Source organism: Vipera ursinii (assembly GCF_947247035.1).
Source record: "Vipera ursinii genome assembly, chromosome: 6".
Classification (NCBI taxonomy): Eukaryota; Metazoa; Chordata; class Lepidosauria; order Squamata; family Viperidae; genus Vipera; species Vipera ursinii.
In genome coordinates, this window is record NC_139515.1 from 71,740,597 (window position 1) to 71,758,708 (window position 18,112).

The following is an 18,112-nucleotide window of genomic DNA, read 5'->3' on the forward strand; positions in this document are numbered from 1 at the left end:
AAGTTTAAGAACCCTGCTTGCTTCTGGCATCTAGTTAACTGCTCACCTATGGGTAGTCACTTACAGTTGGTCCCATTTGCCAAATACCTGCAGATATTTTGGAGAGTTACTTTCAGAATATTTTTGCACACAGAAATATTAAATAATCCACTTTTGGTTTTCTACCCAATGGTGACTTCTCCTGAATGGCCTCCTGTGCATAGCCAAAGCTAAGGATCTCATTGTACAAGTGAAAGTGGAGATGATTTTATCCTTCCAGAGTTGCTAAAAGAAAATCAAGATTGGTGGGCTTCTTTTTTTACATATATTAATAGAACAGCATGTTTTCCATCTGAGCTGAATGACACCATAGATATCCTTCTTTATAAGAATACAGGAAATAGATTTAACCCTGCCAACTGTACGCCAGTTGCTTTGCTTAATACGGTATGCAAACAATGTGCAAAGTATTTTTGTTTAAAACTATTGAGTTGGATCCAAAGTGAAAATATTCTTGAGGACCAGGTGGGATTTAGAGGAGACTGTTCAACCTTAGACTGCTGTCTGGTCTTGTACTATTTAGCTGAAAAATACACCTCACTGCCCAAAGGCACCTTTTTGCAAGCCTTTGTAGATTTCAACTCAGCTTTTGAACAGCTTTTAGCAGAGACTATGGTAAAAACATTAGGAATCCTCAATGGATAAAAGATTGTTCGTCCTTATCCAGACTCTTTACCTCACTGAAAGTCAGATGTTCCCCTTGGAGGCAGCTTTCTAGAGCTGTTTCCATCAGCTGTATTCTAGGCCCCTTTCTTTTTTTACTTGTACATCAATTCAATAATTTAGGCTCCTTCATCTTCTAATCATCACTTCCAAAAGTAGCATAGCATGCAATTCCAGGCTTGCTATATGCAAAGGATTTCTTAATTTTGTTTGTCTCTAAAAGAACACTTTGTAGTAAATTATTAAAAAAATAAAATAAAGTACTAGTGCTTGTCTGACACAATCACTGTTTATATAAATGGCAAATTAATGGGATCTGAATAGAGCATCCTGGGCTGCAGTTCCAGGCTTTCTTATCTTGGAGCGCACATTTCTTCAACTGGTGCAGAATGCGGCCGCGCGAGTTGTAATGGGGGTCTCCCGATACTCCCATGTAACACCTCTACTCCGCGAGCTGCATTGGCTTCCGGTTGCCCTCCGGGTGAAATTCAAGATGCTGGTTATCACCTATAAAGCCCTACATGGCCTGGGTCTGGGGTATTTGAGGGAACACCTGCTGCTGGCATCAAACGCCCTTCGCCCAGTGCGCTCCCACAGGGAGGGTCTGCTCAGGGTCCCGCCGGTAAGAGATTGCTGGCGGGTGACACCCAGGGATAGGGCCTTCTCAGTGGGGGCGCCTGCCCTCTGGAACCAGCTGCCGGTGGAGCTGAGGACTGCTCCCGACCTCCGATCATTCCGCCGGGGCCTGAAGACCTGGCTCTTTGAGCTCTCGGGCCCAGGCTGAGGAGACATTCATTTTAATTGGGGTTTTTAATAGTACAGGGTTGATTTAATATTTTTTAAATTGGGTTTTAACTTTTGTATGGTTGATTTTTAACTCCCTGTAAACCGCCCTGAGTCCTCAGGGAAAGGGCGGTATATAAATGCAATAAAATAAATAAATAATAAATAAAATTTCTTTCATTGGGCAAACGTGGCCCAACACAGCTCCCCAGCTGTCTTAACATTCTTCTATTCAAAGGGGCACATTTTATTCCTGCAACTTACAAGACTTTTTTTTTTTTGCTAACTTAATCTCTTAAACTTCTTTATGATGTTCCAATTCACACTTTTGCAAAGTTTAATATCCTGGAAGCTGTCCAGTCCAAATTTATAAGAGCAATACTTGCGATTTCAAGATGCATCATGAACAGAATTTTATGGTTATAGGATGTTTGCTTTCTGTGAGTCCCAGAATCTGGTTCCATTTCCTTATTTTCTAGTTGAAATTGATATTTTTTTCTCCAGTTTTAAAGAATGACCTTGTTAGAGAGCACAATGTCTGTCACTTTTTCTTCCTGACCAGGACCCTGAGACATCTTGCCAGGTTGCCTGACATTGTACTACCATTTGTTGTATCCATCTAACTACAATTTAGCACAAATGTTGATGATTGTGACAGCTATCTGTACTACAATTACTATAACAACATATTTTATGTAATTTTATTACCATTTTTAAAATGTTATTAATAATTACAGGTCTATGTATTTTATGGTTGTGCCTTCTGGCTTATAGGCTGTAATAAAGGTTTGATTACTTCATGTCAAAGGCCTGTTTTTCTCAGAGCTTTTTGCCATCTTATATGGTGGCAGAGAGTCCCCCAGTGTACCTTCACTCTGCTGTTTCAACATGACTCCCATTGAATTCACAACCATGTCTCAGCATGAGTTCTTTGCACAGGTAGTCTATTTATCTCAAAGCAATAATAAATATAAATATAAGAACCACTATTAGTATAACAAACATAAATTAGTCAAATCTTAGGTCTGGCTCTTCCTTGGAGCAGCATAATTAATATTAGTATAGAAAAAACATTTAGACCATGTTTCTCTCGACAAATCCTTGCAAAATCAGTCTGGCATCCCTTATGTATATTGATGGCATGGATTCAGTTGCTTCATTAATACCTTGCTAATATTGCTGCTTTATTGCTGAGGATGTGTGTTTTCTTTCCTACCCCAGTAGAATCTTAACAAACTCATTTTGTTTTTCTTGCAAGGTTTTCAGGCATTCATCAGAGTAATAGACTAATCAATATTCATTCTTTTGGTAATTATTAATATTAATTACCCAATTTGTTGGCTAATGGGGTGAGAACACAGAGAAAGTAATTCCAAAACTGTCTTGCTGAATGTTGAGTTTCATTTTCACAACATGTTGCTTCCACAGGTTGCAGGAAACTCTGACTACAAAGAGAAGGGAGATTAATATTAAGGAAAACTTTCTAAGTCTGATTTGGGAACAGGGGAAAGGGGTAATGGACCTCCTCACAATGCTGTCTTTAATTTCATTTTAAAGCTAGAAGAATGACTGGCGCTATTTCTTCTTTTTTTTAAAAAAAAAAAAGCCTTGCATTTTGGCTGCTTTTTTAGAAGTCATTTTTGCCACTACTACTAATAGTGTGGGAATGAAATTTCAATGAAATGTCAGATTCCACTCATACCTCATAAATAAGATGGTCAAAATGAAGAAACATCTGAATCAAGATCACTGCATTATGTTCTGTTTTCTCTTTTTTCCTCTTAAATTCTGAGATCTGGATTTTGTTGTAGGTCCAAATCCAAATCTTCACCAGTCTATGATGTACTGACCACAGATGGGAAGTAGGAGATAGGTAAAGAGCTAACCTAGATAGTGAGATCTGTATTCCTTCCTTCTCTGCTGATTCTTTTCTGTTTCAAATTGCTTCTTTCTGTCTTTCTTCCTAGGCATGCATGTATGGAGCATATAATCTTTTACTTTTTTCGATAACATGCAATTGGCTAGGTGTGAGGTTTGCCTGTCTCTATCATGTATTTCCTATAAAGAACATTTTCTTTTAAAATAATAAAATGTGCTTCAGTAATAATTGCTTATGTCCATGTCTTGCAGTCAGTAATACTTTACTCACACAGAAAATGCCTCCACTTCCAATCAAAATGTTAGTATTTTCACACTGTCACCTTCAAATTTAGTTTTTATATTATTAAAAAAAAGATTCCTGGCTGTTTACAGGAGAAGATAAAATTTCTAAGAAAAATAAGGTAAAAAGTAAAGTAAAATTTATAGTTCTGACAGAAGAACTGTAATATATTAATATATATTAATCGTTCATCCTACAAATGTTTAATCTTCATATCTAAGGCAGGCTTAATTAATTCTGCTGCTTGAGGTATAGGCTAAGATAGCAACTGTTCTCCATTCTGTGTTCAGAAACTGATTTGGCTATTTGTTGGATATTTATTTATTAGATTTTTATCCTGCTTTTAATTCAGGAAGTCAAAGTGTTGTACCTAGTGCTCCCTCTTGCTATTTTTTCCCCACAACAGCACTTCTGAGAGGGAAGTTGGACTGAATGAAATTGACTGACCAGAATCACCCATTGGGCTTCCATGGCTTAGGGGAGGCCTAGAATCTGGCCCAACACCTTAACTATGTTCTCACATTGGCTTTCATGCTAGAACTTTGGAAGAATTTGATGGGGTAATTCAATCTGATGGCCATGCATTTGAGTCACTCTAGAGAAAAGTACTGTGAATGAAGCATCAATGGGAATTCAGGAAGAATAGTAAGGGGGCACTGCTGCTGCTCTTCTACAATGAATACTTGAGATAGAACCATACTTATTACTGTATAGTCACTGAACAGTGATTTGAAGCTCAGTGTGTCAACATGATACCAATACTACTTCTATAACCTTGGGGAAGATCTTCTAGTCCAAAGAAAACTTTCCAGGAAGGAATGTTTTGCATTTTAATATCTTCAGGTATTTTCTTCAGACAGGAGGAGGCAATATCTAACTTCCTTTGTTTTGTAGCTTTGAGTATGTCCCCTTGAGATGTTCCCATTTGACATCATATACTAACTGAATAAGCTTTGCATTTTTGAGTTTCCTTCACTGCAAATTTGCCCTTTGTCCCAGGGAAAAACATAATAATGTTCAGGTGCTTGGCTTTGTTTTGTTTTGCTTGATCTCAGTTCATGGTTTAATCTTTCTATCATTTATGAATTGCAACAAGCCTAGAGGAGAATTTATATCACAGAGTAAAGGGAGAGGGGGAAAAATAAGATAAGAAAAAAAAGAAACAAAACAATATAGGATTCTCCAAGGACAATATTGTAACTATATTTGTGCAATAGTTTTCCAACCCTTGGTTTAGTAAACAGGGTTGGAATTAGTTTAGCAAATTAATTAATTATATTTTTATTCTGCCATAATCTTGTAACTCTGTTACCAGCTGACCTGATATGGTAATTATAAACATCCGTGGTGAATCTAAAGAGAAGAACTTAAAAGAAATTCAGATCACAAACCCAATAAAATAAGTAAATAAATCATTTAAATCCACCACCTACAAATCAAATTATAAGAAGAACAATAAATAATGAAAGATGGCAGAGTTCACTAACTGATCAGAATCCTGTCCAAAACAGGTTGGCATTTACCACACTCCGGGAAGCCACCAGAGAAAGCACCAGTTGCTCTTTTGCCAGGAAGCTGCTCCAAAATATTGATGCTGCTTCTGAAAAGCAGCTCCTTTTAGATTTAATTCCCTTAACTTCTCAAAACTGGGGAACTGGATCAGCTGTAGTTTCTTAAAGGTACATGTTTCCCCTGACTAGTTGTGTCCAACTCTAGAGGGTAGTGCCCATCTCTATTTCTTAGCCAAGGGAGCCAGCATTGTCCAGACACTTGTGTGGTCATGTGGCATGACTATATACCAAGGTTCATGGAATGCTGTTACCTTTCCACTGAAGTGGTACCTATTTAACTACTTGCATTTGCATGCTTTAGAATGGCTAGGTTTTCGGAAGCTGGGCAAGTAACAGGAGCTCACCCTGTTGTGTGGTGCTTGGGTCTGAAACCCATGCTGTCAGTTTTCCAGCTGACAAGGTCAGCATCTTTAACTGCTGAAGCACTTGTATATAGAGCAGAGAAACAGCTGGATGGTCATGAGGGCATGAGTTATTGTAGCCAGATTGTCCTAGCCAGATATGGCTGCAAGTGATACACCAGCCCAGGCTGGGTAAAATCCTCTCTAGTTCCCTTTCACCCACTGCCCAAGCATAATCCTGGAGTGCAGATGGATTCCCAAATTGCAAGTCTGCTCCTTCAAAGTTTGTGCCTACCCTTTATATTGCTGTTGATGGTGAACCTGGATGAACAAATCAATCCGTCTTCAGCCGATTCTGTGCCATCCACATTTTCATAGACTCCAAGCACCAAATCAGACATCAGGAGCATTTCCTATACATCCAGGTTGTTGTTGAGGAGGTGGTGGTGGTGGTATCATACTGATACCATACCCAAATTGCCAGATGACTCCTCCCATGAGAATCATATAGGCATTAAAAAGCAGGCAGAGAGGACCAATAACTATGGAGCTCTATTCAGGCATCCCATACAAGCACTCCAGCAGGATACCATGGTCAAGTTGCTGAGAAATCTAAGAGGACTGTGAAGAGGTCTCAACAAAACTCATTCAGAAGATGATGTCTTTTTAGTCTTATATCTCTACCTGAAACCCATCTGAAGATGTCCAGATAACCCACTAATTCTAGAGCACTGTGTAAGTGACTTGCCATCACCATCTCATTAATCTCCTCATAGTAGAGGTTGGAGACTGGGATGTAGCTGTCTAAGACCATGGGATCCAGGAATTGACATTTCAGAAGGGAATATGCCACAGCTTCTTTCAAGACTGTTAGTACACCCTATCATGAAAATAACTGTTGACATAGCCCCACTACTCACAAAGACCAGGCAGGGATCAAAGTTACAAGTACCAGGGGATAACCTATACAGAACTATCAACTTCCCAAAGTTCACGGTCTAAAAGGAGTCCCTGATAATATGGTGAGAGAGTGCCCTACTTATCTCCATAGATCTTCCCTAGATCATTGTGAACCTTAGCAGCTTTATGATCTATTTGAGTGATCTCAGATTAATATAGAAAAAGAGGTCCAAGATACAGTGTTGTTAGAATGGGAGAAAATGAGGGCAAATAATTATGGACATTTTGGAACACTATGTATTCATGCAAAATTTGATATCTCCAAGATCTGACAAAAATGGGTAGGTAAATCTATTTGGTTTCTCTCCATTTTTCAAACCTAAAGTTCTTTTTACCCCATTTTGTTAGCATGAAAACCCATCTGATTTTCATGCACATGTAAATCTTTTGTAGAAAATGAACCTGTAGTTACTTATTACTATTACTTAACTAATCAGTAATGTTAATTATAAAGAGATAGTGGGTAATATGGATAGAGATAGTTGATCTATAAGGACCAGATATAGTGAACCTGTTATATTTTGAGGCATCTCACCAACCTGCACAATTGCAGTGATCTCATTCAAGAGGAAACAGGATCTCAGTTATACACTTTGAGTTAAGACGGCTAGGCAAGCTGACTCTATCCAACTGCTTATGCTGCTATACCACATCTGCAAAGGGCCCATTTAGTATCCAGACTGAAATCGAGCAGCCACTGATCTGGTATTTCAAAAGGAGACAACACTTCAATCCAGAATGACTCTTAAAAGGAACACTTTGATTGAGGCTTTGTGAAACATGGTCCCCTTGAAAGATCTGCATGGCTCCAGTAATTACTCTTTGAAATGGAAGTCAAGCACAGTTAACAGCATGGCAGTGGAGGGAAAAGGCACAAAACACATATTACTGTCAGGATATTAAGCTCACTTTTCCCTCTGATTCTGCTAACTTCTTACCCTTTCCCACTTTAAATTCAGAGGAGAGAACCTATTTCAGACAGAAAGCTAATAGGGCATATGTAAAATGTCTCCTCTGAAATTTCTTTATGACATTACATTGCAAAGCAGTTTACATAAGAGAAATCAAGCAGATTGATAACAAACTGGATCTCAGGCATAACCCAAGGTTTATAATATATCAATATAGTTTTGGTAATTAAATAGATGTACATACATTTGAGTGCATCTACAAATAAATAGTTTGAAGCTAACATAGCTTACAGAAATTAAAATATAATTACGCTCTACTGAATCTCCATGTGAAATTGCTAATTTTATCTTAGTTCATTCTGATTCCTATTCAAAATGGATTCAATATCTTTTTTAAAAAAAAAATAACCTTACCTTTATTATTTTTATTAATAACACAAGGTGGTGAACATACCTTAGACTCCTACCTCTTCCTATTTTCCCCACAACAGCCTTGTGAGATGAGTTAGACTGAGAGCAAGTGACTGGCCCAAAGCAACCCAGCAGGCTTTTATGCCTGATGTGGGATTAAAACTCTCATTTCCTGGTTTCTAGTCTGGTGCCTGAACCACTAGACCAAATTGGCTTTCTTATTATCTTAGCCATGTTTCAATCCTGTCATTCCATTGAGAAAACACACATATTGTAAAGCAAAAACTTACAGTAGAAGACCTGTTTGAAGATAAGTGTAGAAATTTGCTGCTGTAGGAGATGATCAACTGAACCCCGAGGAAGAAATCAAATGCATCATCATCAGTCATCAGTTCCTTTGTGCCCACAAGAGATGTAATCCAGCCTGCTGTTATTTCCTTATCTATCGCCAAATTGCTTTGACTGTTCGTAGTTCAGCTTCTTGTAGAGATCTTACACTTACAAAAAATCTTTAAACTCATTTGAACAGCCTGGATCTCTTGATTTCTCTGGAGCTTAACAGCTGCAATGTATTGCAGTATATATCTATTAGCACAAAACTGGTTATGTTTCCAATGCATTCCAAAGAGAAACTTTTTTCTTTCATTAACTATTACCCATTCTGTTTAGTGAAAAGAGCAGTTTAAGATATGCTTGCCATTTAATTAATGTTACTTCTTCTGAACCACCAACCTTGTATTTCAGTTCGTAGCGAAGTACAGCAATGCAAAAATAAGATATGTGTGGTGACATTATCATGTTGTGATATTTTTTTAAAAAAGTAAATGTTATGACATCATCACAACACAAGTATATAAGTCATGGCATCTATGTGATGATACCGCCATACAGATTTTGTTATTTGCTTCCATTTACCTATTCTATAATCAAGTCAATAAACTTTGGCCAGAACATTAACTTTATGTACACTATGAATATCTTGTCTTCTAGACATTGCTATATTTTCTACCTGAGTGATAACACTTGAAACACTTTGATAATGCAAATAATAATAATGACAACATTCAAAATATGCAAGATGTGTGAAGATTAGAATTCAAATTTCTCTAGTTCAGATGCTTGCATTAGGAATTCAAAGTGGTATTTAGATTGCTTTTGTTTTAACACATTGAATTCAATAATACAAATGAGTTTTTTCCCTGCTTTTTAGTACCTTCCTTTGAGTATAGTGTACTTCACAGTAAAATTCTATCCATGTTTATTCAGTAGCAAACTTTAATGTTGAATACAGCTGATTCCCACCTTAATATTTATAGGATGATGGCCTATCATTAATATCTTTTATCAGATATGCTGATCATTGGATGCAACTCTTTTTCTCCTTCACACACACTAAGAGAAGGTAGGTGGCAATTTTTACTGTGCATCCATGCATTGAACTCTGGAAGTTTCCATGGCAACTCATCAAACTGTCACACCAGTTTTCCAACATGCCATCATGTCACAAACGCTGGTATGCATAACATTATAATGTTCTTTTTTCTGTTCAAAGCCTCAAGGATGAACAATTTGCAGAATGAAGACATTACTAAGAAATGCCACCAAAATCAAGTTTCTATATAAAGAAATACAGAAAGCCATGTCTCGTTTTGTAATGTTATTTGTAGATGCAATGCAAACAATTTAGCAAATACAAGCAACTGGAATCGGGCAACTCCTCACCCCATAAGAATGGAGCAATTGCTTTTCCCAGTGCTGAGAATATGGCTCCTCCTTGTGGAGAAAGCTTTGTTTTTTGAGTGAACTGGGAGTGTTTATCTTTTACTTTTTGTCAAATCACCTCAGGTCAGGACCATTCAATATCACTTTTAACCTAAGGTTCAGGGCTGGTAGGAGATGGAATGAGGCAATTATCTAAGGCAACAGGTATTTGGTGTCATAAAGGGGCAAGTAAATATTATCCACTAAGTTTATTATGATAATATTTTCATTGCCAGGCGTGGAACAAGGCAAAGAAAAATATTCTGCCTGATGTGTAAAAAATAGTTCCTTGAAAAGAGGGCCCTCCCTGGATACACCTATATGTGGCATGTAAGGCAGAGGGACGGAGTCTGCTTTAAGGCAGGGGTCCCCAATCTTGGCAACTTTAAGACCTGTGGACTTCAACTTCCACAATTCCCCTGCTCTAAGGTTACCCAGTGAATATCATATGTGAAGATAAATCTGGTTCTCTGTCCTTCTGGCCAAATGTTGCAACTATTTCACATTACTTGGTGGACAGGCTTCATAGTTCTCATGTCATTCATCAGCCCTAGATTGATGTTCTTGTTTGCTTGGTTTCTTCACCCCATCAACTTCAAAATCAGTGAATAAAGCAATTCCTTTCAAGAAATGTATTAAGTTAATGTGGCACCATTGGATCCACTTAAATTTAAGTTCAGTTTCTCCATGACAAAGCTTTAATACCAAGGAGACCTAATTCATGCATTTATATATTGGCTAGAAAAAGAAATTTAGCAGGCAACAAAAACAGTATTTATTACACTAGCCTCTCCAACATGCAGAAAACCTGTTCTCATTGTGTTTGCTCTTTGCTATGCCATTTTGATCATTAATTTTGTCTAAAGGGGCTATTAAATAACAATTATTATGAAAAGCTTTTTCATTTAATGTTAATTGAAAATCATTGGTTGCTAGTCCTAGATGCTACTCGATAGTCACAAATTGCACACAGGGATAAAGCCTATAAAAAGCTTAAGGCATATTTATGTGTTTTAGTGATGACTATGCCTTTACAAAAGATTAAGACGTATTGGATGAGTTTCAAGTAACGTATGCTGTAGTTCCAGGAAAATAAGCTTTCTGCTATCATTGATAATTAAGCTAGACAATGGCTATTTTGAGTGGAAACAGGCTTGTAATCTTTGAAAAATTTTAGGTCAAAGTATACGGTAACTTTGAAAGCTGTCTAGCCTTTCTGGCACAAGATCACGTCATCATCTAAAGCCTTGGTTGGGCAATCTATAGGCTGTGGGTCATATGTAGCCCCCTCCCCAGGACTCCATTTGCCTCAAACACCCTATTTCTAGCCCTGCTATCAGCCCATTTGCAGCTCCAGTGAGTTGAGCATTGCTAAAATTTGGCAGCAAAACAACCACCAAAATGAGTTTGCATGATTTGTTTGGATTTTGGAGTGGTTAGGTGTGTAATGAACTGTGAGAATAACAATGAAAAAGAGGAGGAGGGGCTGATTGATGTCAGCCCTCCAAGACAAATTAGATGTGAACACCAAAGTGATGAATACTAATTTTTTATTATAGGATTATAGTAACAGAATCTTACAACTTTGAATGTGCCTCTCCTGTCTGTGCCTTTACCCTAAAGAGATCTAGGGAGAGTCAAGTCTGAGATACTTCCTCAAATTACATTTTTGCTCTGGGCTCAGAGTTCTCTTATCTGACGGTTGTTTTCTCTGTGGCTTTTCCCCTCACTTCCTCCAGGTTATTCTCACAGCTCATTACAAAGTATAAGGACAGGAGTGTATTTTTCCTTAGAAGAACTAAAAAGACTCCCATTTTCACAATGAAACTCTCCTTAAAAGCCTCACCATTTTATAAAATTTCTAGTTAACATTTTGGAGATGGAACTTTGAATTCTCTCCTTTATCACTTTAGAAATTTAGGAGACTGACGTTGCTCTGAAGCCATTTCTTTTCCAAAAGTAATATACTAACTCCTGCCAGACAGAGAGAACTTACCTACCATTATTTTAGAAATAACATAAACAAATTCCTACAAATGATTCAGTATGGCCCTTGAACATACCGTAATTGAGAAACTGCAATAATACAAAATAGGGCAACTTTTTTTTATTAATGGGGAGGCAGAAAATGCAGCAGATCTTTCTGCCTTAAAACAGCAGTATTGTCCTTAGTACAATCTGATCCAATCAGACATGGTAGCATAACTCTTAAAGGCTGAAATATCCTGATGTCTGGTTTCTTTAAGAACGTCCACATCACTTTAAAAGATATGTCCATGGGATGTCTTCTTCTTCTCTCCAGTCTCTTTCTAGATAGAGCTTTTTTGATAGAAGTGCCCTGATATTTGAAAGGCCATGGATAGAACATAATATTATAAATGCAATAATTCCCAGTGAAAGAATGTATGCTTTCAGTACTGCCAGTCAGCATATGAAATATTGAGCCAGATGGAATAACTCAATCAAAAGAATCTCTCTACAATATTCTAGGTGCCAGGACTGTATACTATAGCCTGCGTGCTGGAGGCAAGGGCCGGCTGTTTTCCATCGGTGTCAGATGGACCGGAGCCGGGGACTGCTGGAGGGCGGCCCTGGGACGTGTGGACAAGCCCGCTGGAGCCAGATACGGATGAGGGGGGGCAGTTGGTTGGAGAGGGATAGGCACACACTGGGAGCACGTTAGCGTTTTCACCCGGGTTGGGGTAGAGGGGGTTTGGATAAGAGTCACCCGGGATACTAACAGCAGCAAGGTTTACAACGCTGAAGTTGTCGAGAGTCAGAAGCATGTGGAGGTTAAAGAAACGCAGGCAGGCTCTGGATGCCGGAAGTGTACTTTGTACATTGCTAAGCACATTGATTTGTGCTTTATATTGTAAGCTGCCCTGAGTCTTTGGAGAAGGGCAGGATATAAATGGGATTTTTTTTAAAAAAATTGCGTACTACCGCTCGGATCGTCTTGGAGACAGGGAGCGCTGGGCAGGCAGGGAGGGGGAGCTGACCCACCCAATCCAAGCAGACTTTGTATGCAGTGGGATAGTCTTATATGGTGAGTATAGCCCAAACCCTATAATTTAACAGGAAAAGTAGGGGGTCATCTTATACGCCCAGTCGTCTTATACGCCGGAAAATACGGTACAGAGAAGAGCAACAAAGATGATTAGGGGACTGGAGACTAAAACATATAAGGAAAGGTTCCTGGAATTGGGTATGTCTAGTTTAATGAAGAGAAGAACGAGGGGTGACATGATAGCTGTGTTCTAATATCTCATGGGTTGCCACAAAGAAGAGGGAGTCAAGCTATTCTCAAAAGCGCCCGAAGGCAGGACAAGAAGCAATGGATGGAAACTAGCCAAGGAGAGAAGCAACCTAGAACTAAGGAGAAACTTCCTGACAGTTAGAACAATTAACCAGTGGAACAACCTGCCTCCAGAGGTGGTGAATGCTCCAACACTGGAAGTTTTTAAGAAGAGACTGGACAGCCATTTGTCTAAAATGGTATAGAATTTCCTGCCTGAGCAGGCGGTTGGACTAGATGACCTCCAAGGTCCCTTCCAACTTTATTATATTGTTGTTGTTGTTGTTGTTGTTGTTATTTTATGGTATTTATATATAACATTTTATGTCACGCTTGTTAACACAAAATGTTTCTACAAAGAGTATATACATCTTCACAATATCTGGAGGGGAGAATGAATGGAGCACAAATAAACCTTCAAACTGAACTGCTTATAGATAGCAATAGAAGGAAAAATCTTCCTGTGCCACAAATTTCAGTGACCCAGCTGATTCTGAACAATTTCTGAACAGTAATGGATAATGTAATCCCACAAAAATAATGCACCTGGATGGTAGGGATGGATAGACCAATTTCAGTCAGCCATTTTACATAATTGTTAATAAATTCTTATTTCTATACTCAGCCATAATCAAAACACATGCATACACATAAACTGTTTTGTCAATGAAATTCATGGGTTTTTGTATGTTTCATTCTGCAATAGAGTCAGGTATGAATTATGCATCAAAATAAGTTTTTTTTAATGTAACATGGGTTAAAATATAATATTCTGATACTTATCTTAGCAAGATGTGCATTGTATAGTTTGCATAAATGGAAAACCAGAAGGCAAATATGTTCCAATCCATGGAAATCTAAAATTTCAAGGAAGGCCATTGCACCCAACCTTCTCTTCAATGCAGGAATACAAATTAAAACAGCCCCAACAGATGGCTGTCTTGCCTCTGATTAGATATATTCAGTGAAGATGAAAGCCACCACCTGTCTACACAATTGAATCCATTGCCCAAATGTTGCCCAACATTCAACTGAAATCTGACTTCTTGATGCGTAAAACCTTATGTCATGTCCTACATGCTGGGACAATAGAGAATAGATTTTTGAAAGTTTTGTTTTTCTATGTGATACCTCTTGGGATACTTGAACAATGCAATCATATCCTTCCTTTATCATCTTTTTCTAAGGAATAACATTCATTTCCCTCCCCATAGGGGTTTTTTTTCACTAACCTGACCTTTCTTATTGTTCTTCTTTGTATTTGCATCCTTCTTCAAGTGCGACACATAAAGAACTTAATGTAAGGTCTGACTGATGTAGAATATACTCCTTCCCCCAATTTTGGCTACCTTCAACTTGTTCACAATCACTAGCAGCAGTTTTCAAAGAAGTGGGAGAACTAATTGTCTTTCTTAACCAGAAACCATTTTTCAAGGCTGAATGGCTTGGATTTACTATTCGTCCAAGATAATGACTAAAGAGTGCTCCTCAAATGACCAAGTCAACAGTAGACCCATTATTTTTTTAAAAAAATCCACAATCAATCTAAATATTTAAATGTCATGTCAAATGTCATCTCAGTGAAACAAATACTTCAGAGGATGATGGTGGAGGATATGGAGTTTGGGTTTTGATAAATCAAGTACCAAATGAATGCAAATACTCTCTAGTGGATATGTAAAAAAGCCTTTACCCAATAGATAAGGAATGGAATTCATTGCCTTCATGTGTTCACCAATTTAGATGAGCTTTAATGGAAATTAGACTAATTCATGGAAAATCGGACTATAAGGAGCTGGTGACCCCTGATTAGGGCTTATCCATAAATGCCAAAGATCCTTGGAATGATAGGCCACATGTTATATTAGGAAAAAGGAGTTTCTGTATGAGTATATTTTCTTCCTTTCACCAGCTCTTCCAATATTTCCTTCTAATGTATTGAGTTCAGATTAAAAAAAGATCTACTCCTTGGTAGGGCTAACAAGGGCAATCATCTATCTAACAGTGTTGCAGCCTCCTTGGCTTCCCTTACATGAAGAAAAGAGTCTCTGAGGGAGATTCTCTGACAAAGAGATCCCCTCTTCCATAGGGCTAATTTTACCTCTGTGGGGGAGTCCTATCCTTGAGAAATTGTGGAAGAACTTCTTAAAAAATTTAGAGAACTCATCCATCCAATTTCTCTACCCATAAAATGAATGGAACATTTCAAAAGCTCTTTGCATTAATTCTAACTCTTCAACATCTCCCATTCTCCCCTCCTTCTTCACTTTAAATGACTATTCCTAGACCTGTAGGACAGATTGGATAAAAACTATCCAAATGACTCCTGATTCGATGAGCTAAACCAGATTGTTTGCTCTGGGATTAGAGTAGTGTATGAAGTTTCAAAGTCTGCTTTATGACTTTGCATGTTTTGTGAACTTTGCAAACGGTGGGCTGTTCAGTAAGTCATGGTTAAGTGTGCTGTGACTTAATGGCCTGTGCAAAGTAGCTTGCCTCAGTGAAGCTGATTGGATTATTTTTCTTGAAGAAAAGAGGAAAAACAATTTGTTTTAAAGAAGCAATTTATATCACCCCAAAATGCTTCCAGCCAGCTCTGTGGGAGAAGGCATTTTCCATCCTTCTCCCTCAGCAGTGGCCAAATTGCTTCTATGCTGTTTGGCTTCTTGTAGGCTGCCTAAAGCATTTCATGGAACCCACACAGCCTGAAAATATTTCAACCTCCACTGCAGATAGATTCCTCTTGATCTTTTCCTATCTCATAGTCTCTGCAGGAAATGCTTAAGGGGAGCTCCAAAAAAGGCTAACGTGACTTTTAGAAATGAGTGGGCAACATTGTTTTACAAAACAGTTTTTTTTGGGGGGGGAGCCTTCTCTCAAGCCTTCATTAAAGCAAAATACCCCTTTGAACCTTTGTCATACAGCAGTGCTTTAACATGTTGTGTGACTCCAGACAATAACACATTTTTCCACAAAGCAAATTGCAAGGAACAGAAGGGGAACAACCTGGGTCAGGCTGAGCTGTCTGGCTTAAATATCTCACGGGTGGAGTAAGAGATGGAGCAATCCACATTTCAATCCTTCTCTTTGGTTCCTTTCCCTTTTAGAATGAAAATACTGTATCCATGTGCCATCTAGGTCATCCCCTTTCCATCCTTTCCACAGGCAAACATCTCCCTAAACCAGGGGTCAGCAACCTGAAACAGTGAAAGAGCCACTCGGAACCGGTTCCCTCACAAAAGGAAAAACTGGGAGCCGCAAAAATGTGTTCACATGCGCGTACATGCGCGCATGCGCAGAACAGGGTTTGACTGAAGAGTGGAGCCAAGGTGAGATATGCACCTACCCTGCATATTTGAATTGATTGATTGAACTTTTTTAGTCCCACTTTTTTGTTTTGTTTTGGACTGCACATGGCAGAGGACTGGGAGCCGCAGGAGACGGCTGAAAGAGCCACATGCGGCTCCAGAGCCGTGGGTTGCAGTCCTGTGCCCTAAACCTTCTAGCAAAGCCACATGCAGAGCTATAAAAACTGCTTGAAGCCCTTTCATCCTATGTAGGCTGAAACTGACAAAGTGCATCACCCCAGGAAGCCAGCCAATACTGGCAAATAAATCATGAAGCAAAATTCTCTCAAGATAGGGAAATCTCTTAATCACAGTACTGCTCCCCAACAGCAGATTCCACCCCCAAGTCCTCAATACCAGACCCTTCACCCAAATCCCCCATATCAGACCCCTCACTCAAATCCCCCATTACCACACTCCTTGCAAAATTCCTTATCTGGAGAAAATCAACATACCCCACAGAGAGATGACATTTTCCCCACTACTTCAGGACAAAACACCTCAACTGACATGTCTACACAACTCATGATCAAAGCCCACTCTTACTATAAATATTATTCTCAGCTTTCCAATTTTTTGGCCACCTTCAAGAGCTGCATTCATATTAAGCTGTCAAATAAAACAACCCTCCTTTTCAAGCAGTTGACTTGCATGTTCATTTGCAATCCGGCCGAGATTAGAAATCAGAATCTTTTCTTCTATCACCGTAAACCACCATCTTATTCCTACATTTCCAGAGCTTTATTGAGAAACCTCTCAAATGTTCAACCCAGTTTGTAGCAAAAGAGAAAAAGACAAAGGGAATTAATTTGTCCATGAAGAAGGAAACATTTCCCAACTGTTTTTCGAGGAGGATGCTTGCCCTTACAAGGTTTAAAGTTCTAGGTTAGCAAGTCTGCCGGCAAGAAGCTCATAGTTTTTTCACTAGTTGATTTAAAGCTTTTTGATTTAAAAGCATATTTGTCTGACTTTTCAGTCAATGAGGCTCTGAGAATAGACAAATGGTTGGGGAAGAACAAGAGTCCATGTCCAGATGCATCCAGGTTAAATGTCATAAGATGAATTGGCAAAAAGCTATTTTAACTCCCAGTCCTTAAAGGGTCATTTAAAAATAAATCATGAACAGGATACAGTTCAGGTAAAGAAGGTGCTTGGTGGATTGATCTTTCAGGAGGGATGATGAAATGGTTCTGCTTCCCTGCTGCTCTCTCTTCACCATGTAGAATCTTTTTGTTTTTTGAATCATTTATAATGTCTAAATGTTGCTGCTATTCTGAGATATGGCTTAAGAGGGGCAGACATGAGGGAGTCGTTCCTTTTTTTAAAAAAAAAAGATTTCACCTCTTTTTGCTAGCAAAGTGAAAAAAGATTGGTTCATATTTATTTTAGTTTCCAGTATCAATATTTTTTGTTTTTAATTTCACCAAATTTCAGCCCACAATATTTTCAAAACAATTTTGTATCTTGAATTGTGGTGGGATCACATTACGGCCATCTTTGTTGTTTTTTAAGAAGTTGATAAATTAAGATATTCTTTTCTCCTTTTCATTCTAAATAAAGCTTTGCTCTTTATCATAAAAAGAAAGGGGAAAGCATAGAGCTTCCATATTATTTCAAACTGTCTCAAATCATCTCTTTTAATTAATACTTACAGCCAAGCAGTACTCTGAGAAATATTATGCATTTGTTCACTTCCTCTCTCTGTGCCTCTTAGTTGAATTATTCAGATATCCCAAAGGAGCAAAGACATGTCCCTTTGGGAATTATTTGGCATTTTTTTAATGTTAAGCAGACAATTCAATAACAACACCAGTTGTCATCAAACCATCTGAAAATCTGCTGATTCTAAATTGGTGATATATGCCTCCA

At 38.4% G+C, this 18,112-nt stretch overlaps 1 long non-coding RNA gene across 1 annotated transcript in view; it reads left to right on the plus strand.

Annotated features, from left to right (window-relative positions):
- LOC310641874 overlaps window positions 1-18,112 on the plus strand; it is a 43,111-nt gene that overhangs the window by 12,461 nt on the left and 12,538 nt on the right. Inside the window, exon 2 of the long non-coding RNA XR_014492788.1 lies at window positions 16,062-16,225. This is a non-coding gene — a long non-coding RNA (uncharacterized lncRNA). The remainder of the gene's footprint in view (window positions 1-16,061; window positions 16,226-18,112) is intronic.